The 5881-nt window shown below is 38.4% G+C and overlaps 1 pseudogene; it reads right to left on the bottom strand.

The window, feature by feature from the left end:
* Positions 1 to 565: 565 nt before the first annotated feature.
* Positions 566 to 5586, bottom strand: LOC111284097 (adenosylhomocysteinase 1 pseudogene; annotated as a pseudogene).
* Between the last annotated feature and the right edge of the window lie 295 nt (positions 5587 to 5881).

Here is a 5881-nt window from a genome sequence, read left to right as displayed (position 1 = left end):
CTTGGTTGGGGTTCTTTAGAAAAAGAAATCATAATAGGCTCAAAGGGGTAGCAATAAATGGTTTTTCAAATGGTAAAAGAAAGATGGCCATTTTTCATCTCAATTGTGAAAACTTTTCTTGAACATCATCTATTGAACAAAGCTCATAAACTTGTATAAAAGATTGCACATCTTCAAGACATATCTATTTCACCTCCAATAACAGCTTACTTTTTGCTCAAATCATCTCCTCATATTAATGTGGATAAGTTCTCAAAATTAAATCCCAGAATTATTATTATCATTTTCTAAATATTCATCATCTGAAATTTAAGAATGGGAATGTAAAGTTATGAAAGGTAACAGGGCATGGAATAATGGTCGAGTGAAAGAGAAAATGTAATGAAATGCATTAACTTGCCCTTATTAAGATGATAACAAGTGAAATCATATTGCAAAAAAAAATCCTAACATTACTTTAAAAGAACTCTTAGAATGACAAGTAGCATTCAACCAGTTTTAACATCTTCTTTAAAATCATGCCCCTTAGCAACCAGGTGAAGGATTTTTATCTCACCCTATTGATTCATTGTGACTTTTCATATTCTTGATCCTCAAACAAAATGATTGGGCTTTTTCTACCGAGTTCTAAAGATATAGGCTTGACCATTTGAGCGACTGTTTCCATTATCATGCTCCTTGTTGTATTACTTCTGGTAAAGGCAATCTTATCAACATTGGGATGATATGCCAAAGGAATCGCAACTTTCAGGCCCAATCCAGTCAGAATATTCAAGACATCTGGAGGAAAACCAACCTTCCTACATACGTTAGCCAGCTCCAAACAGGTGATAGGTACCAACTTGAAAGGTTTCAATATTGCAGCACAATCTTTCACTTAACATCTAAACCTTCAACAAGGTACATATAGTACTCAAAACATCCAACAACATCATCAATGTCCCAAGTTGCTTCATCAAGTAGTTTTCCACAATCAATTGCTCAAGCTTTGCTAATTCAGATTTTCTCTCTGTTATCTTGGGAACGATGGCCCATAAATACTTGGCACAAACAGTGCCAGAAGCTGAAGCTCATTCCATCCTTGATTAATCATTGCACCTCTTGCTTTAGAGTAGTATAATTTTCAGTGCAATGGCCAATAATTTTATAGTGGTAGTCATAATGAGCTGTAGGATCATACCACTTAGGATGAGGTGGTTTAAAAGGGTCCACATGGCTTGGGGGCAATCAGGTGGCTATTATAGAGTTCTCAATATAACTCCATATAAGTCATGAGGATTGGATCAAATACAAGTTTTTCTCGAATAGTCCATTGCTCTCGTGAACCACTTTCCAAGCGAATAGGATGAATTTAGGGTCTTGCAAGAGTTTGACTGTTAAGGCTGTATATGGGAGCTTGGGGGATAAAAAATGGGCTGGTATATGGATGAATTAGGTGGTTATGGGGGCTAGTTGGTATGGATAAGATGAAGCATTGTTCACAGTAGGATAGTATGGAGAGTAATCTGAAGATAGATAGGGTTGATATCCCCTGAACTATCTGTCCAAGCCTACAGTTTGAGCTTCAGTCTCTTTCTTATTGGGTGCCTTCTTGGTTTCTTCTTCTTTCAGCTTGCCATTCTCAATGATTTCGTCTAAGATCACCATGTCAACGAAATTCTTTATGGCATTTTCTATCATCTTTTCATAATAGAGGAACTTCAAAGTACTAACAAACAATACGGTGGCCTCTTTTTCAGTCAAAGAAGATTGCACTTGAGAAGCAATATCCCTCCACCATTGGCTTTGAATGATTCAGTTGCTTTCTTATTCATATTCTGTAAAGAAAGATAATCAAGGGCCAAGTCTATTACATGCTAGTATTGACTAATGAAAGTATAAGCCATATCGTTCCCAGAACCAATATGATTCTTGTCCGACTAGACATATCACCTAGTAGTAGAGCCAGTGAGGCTGTCTTAGAATGCATGCATCAAGAGCTTTTCATTATTGGCATGGGCAGTCATTTTTCGACAATACATAGTAATGTGAATTTTTGGACACTTTGTACCGTCGTATTTCTTGAACTTCAGTACCTTAAATTTTAGAAGAATAACCACATCAGGAACCAAACAGGGCCCAGCAGCATCAACTGAGCCATAAAAACTAACTCCCTCCACTGCTCACAGCGTTTTCTCTAACATGTTCATCTTCTGTTCAGCTTTTGAGGCTTCTAAAGTCCCCTTCTCCTTAGGTTTCAACTTTTCTTCTAGATCATCCAAATTAGGGACTGATATTGGTTCTACTGCCTTTTTAGTAAAGACAAGAATTGTCCTAATTTGAAGTTGATGGCATTCTGGGATACATGTACCCTACAGGATAGTTGAACCGCTGTAGTGGTAGACCTTGTGCAGATTAAGCTTGATGTGGCTCGAAACCAGGAGGGCACAATAGGTCATCCTCCTTCTATTGGCTAGCATTCTCCTCTATTGCCTTTCCTTTGGTTAGCTTGTTCAAAGCCTCTAATATCTTATTCAACTCTCTTTCTAACCTCTCTGGAGCTTTCTCTAATCTCTCAAAATGATTGGAATTTTCTTGTTCCATTTGCCTGGCTCGAGCTCTTGTGTTGTATTGGTGAGTAGAGTTGCTTGGTGGAGCTATCCTTGAACCTCTAGCACCACAATTATGATTAAAAATGCTATGCTATGCTTTATGTATGATGCTTTGATGCACGAATGAAATGTACATTTTTTTGAATGAAATCTAATATGAAATGGATGCAAATGATTGTGTTAAAACATGATCATGAAAGTAATGTAGATGCATACAATCAGACAAACAACATAGTTAGTTCCATGGATGAAATGAAAGTGATGCTGATGCATAATGTTACATATGATAATGAAAATGATGCATAAAGTTAAACAATCAAAATGATTAGATAAGCACCCTTTTGTGTCTTAATTTTAGGGTGTATCTATCATTGGGTAGAAAGGGCTCTATCCTAGGTTTAAGCACTCTTAAGGTTCACTATATGCGGTTTTAAGGTCAAAATCTAAAGGTCCTCAAATTGTTCCTTACATCCTTGTCCATTACAGACTCGTAAGGCACCCTAATCCTCACCCATTACAGGCTACAAGCGAAAAAAGTTCAATTTGAGTGGGAGTATTTCACTAGCCACTGCGGAGGCATTAGACCTCACGAAAGCAATAGGTACTTTACTCCCTCTTAGAGGGACGGAGCTCGGGTGTGGAGCTCAAGTTATGCACATGCATATGAATGACATAATTAACAAGGTAAATAAACATGAATGAATAATTACACATACATACAACAAGGTTCAATTTTATTAGGCTTTTGGATAACACAAATTATTTGCTGGCCTGACTCTCAAATTTCCCAATGGAGTCGCCAAGCTGTCATAACGTCTAGATCCGGGGATCTATCGCTAGACATTAACTTTTAGGAGTCGCCACCAATCTTTTTTTATCTAGGTGCGATTGGCCACTTAAGGAATCTGTCCTTTCAGGGAACACCTAAGTTTAAGGGTCCCTAAAAGAATAGGTTCAAGTCTATTAATCAGAACAGGGTTCGAGAGTTCGGTTACGTGTGAGAAAGGTTATAGCACCCTCACAACGCCCATCAAAAGATGGTACCAGCTTAAATTTGTGTTATCCAATGAGCCTTAAAATTTTATCAAGTAATTAATTATTGGAAATTATTCTCAATTGACTCTAATACTTTTAGCAAAAAATTGAGAAAATTCCCTCACCTCAAGAGTATGCAAGAAAAACTACTGTTCACTTGCAGAGGCTCCATCGTCAGATTATTTAACATTAAAAAAATAAAAAAAAATAAAAAAAAGAAGAAAAGAATGATTGTTTTTATGCAGGGAAAATTGATACTTTCAACTTTTCCCCAAAATATTTTTTAGAAATTTTAATCTCGAGGAAAATTGATACTTTCAACTTTTCCTCAAAAACCTTTTTTTAAAAAAATTTATTTTTAAGGAACATTGATACTTTCAACTTTTCCCCAAAAATATTTTTTGGAAACCTTAATTTCGAGGAAAATTGATACTTTCAGCTTTTCCTCAAAAACCTTCTAAAAATTTTTTTTTTAAGGGAAATTAATACTTTCAAATTGTTTGTTTTTTTTTTTCTCGTTTGCTTCTCTCTTTCTTGGACTTGCAGTCAGGGCACTTTTTTTTCCTGCTTTTTCCCACCAGCCGACGCCCATTAGAAAACACAATGATGCCTAAGTTGGTTTCAGGAAAAAAAACACTTATCAGTTCGAGTCTTGATAGTGATGCTCTTGCACCGGGATAGTTCTCAAGACTTAATACGTCAATTTCATTATCGAAATGAACAATGTTGTAAACAATGACATTGTTCTTCATCTTCTTCATGCGATCAACCATGACAATGTCCTTGTTACCAGTTGTAGTTACAAAGATATCAGCCTGAGAGACAACATCCTCAAGTGTCAGAACCTGAAGTCCTTCCATAAGAGCCTGAAGGGTACAGATGGGATCAATCTCAGTGACAACGACACGAGCACCAGCTTGTTCAAGGCAGCAGCACAGCTCTTACCAACATCACTATAATCACATACAACAGCAATCTTGCCAGCAATCATGACATTGGCAGCTTTCATCAAACCATCAGGAAGAGAGTGACGGCACCCGTACAAGTTATCAAACTTGCTCTTGGTGATAGGGTCATTGACATTAATAGCAGGGAACAACAAGGTTCCATTCGCCTGCATCTGATAAAGCCTCTTAACGCCAGTTGTAGTTTCCTCAGAAACACCAACCAATCTCTCCTTCATCTTCATGTACTTCTTAGGATCTATCTTCAACCCATCTCTAATTATCGTCAAAACAATCTGAAACTCAACGTTATCGGTAGAATACGGATTTGGGAACTGCCCAGTTTTCTCATAAACCTCCTCGACTTTAACTCCTTCATGGATCAACAAAGTAGCATCCCCACCATCATCCACGATCAGATCAGGTCCACCAGTGGGACCCCAGTCGAGAGCTCTCTCAGTACACCACCAGTATTCCTGGAGAGTTTCACCTTTCCAGGTGAATATAGAGGCAGATACACGAGCAATGGCGACGGCGACGTGGTCTTGGGTTGAGAAAATGTTGCAAGAGCACCAACGGACTTCGGCTCCAAGGGCAGTTAGTGTTTCGATAAGAACAGCGGTTTGGATCGTCATGTGGAAAGAACCAGTGATTTTGGCTCCTTTGAAAGGCTGGGCAGGACCGAACTCGGCTCTGCATGCCATGAGACCGGGCATTTTCACCTCAGCCAACTCAATCTCGAGACAACCGAAGTCGGCCTGGGACATGTCTTTGACCTTGTACTCACGGTCGCTAGAAGTTTTCTTCGACTAAAAGAGCCATAGCTATCAAGAAACGAAGTAATGAGGAAATACAAAAAACAGTCTCCGAACGAAGTGATAACGAGGAGAGAGTGGCGGAGTGGCGAGGAGGAAGATAATGGCGTCGGTTTGGTTGAGTAAAAGGTGTAAAGGAGGCGACGAACTGTGGATCTTGGGAATCACGCCATAATGGAATAGTGGTGGCGGTAGCTGGTGGGGGGTAAAACCCTAAACCCAAGATTAAAGGATTTTCAGTTTTCTTGGGGTTTTGACTTGTTGCCTATGTTTTCTGTGTTTCTCCCCCTTTTATTCGGATTCTTCTTCTCTTTTTTTTCCTTCTTCCCCTCAAACTGTGAATCCCCCTACCGATTTATAAAACCATGCTGTTTTTTATAGAATTTCAGTTCCATTCCACTTAGTTATCCAATGTTAAAGATTAGCCACTAATCATGCTTTCTGATCATCATCCAACTTAATCTCAATTTTTCTTTTTTTTTTAAATAATCAGATA

Source organism: Durio zibethinus, chromosome 19 (assembly GCF_047325235.1).
Source record: "Durio zibethinus cultivar Kanyao isolate XHJ-2024 chromosome 19, ASM4732523v1, whole genome shotgun sequence".
Lineage (NCBI taxonomy): Eukaryota > Viridiplantae > Streptophyta > Magnoliopsida > Malvales > Malvaceae > Durio > Durio zibethinus.
This window is presented reverse-complemented; position numbering and strand designations above follow the sequence as displayed.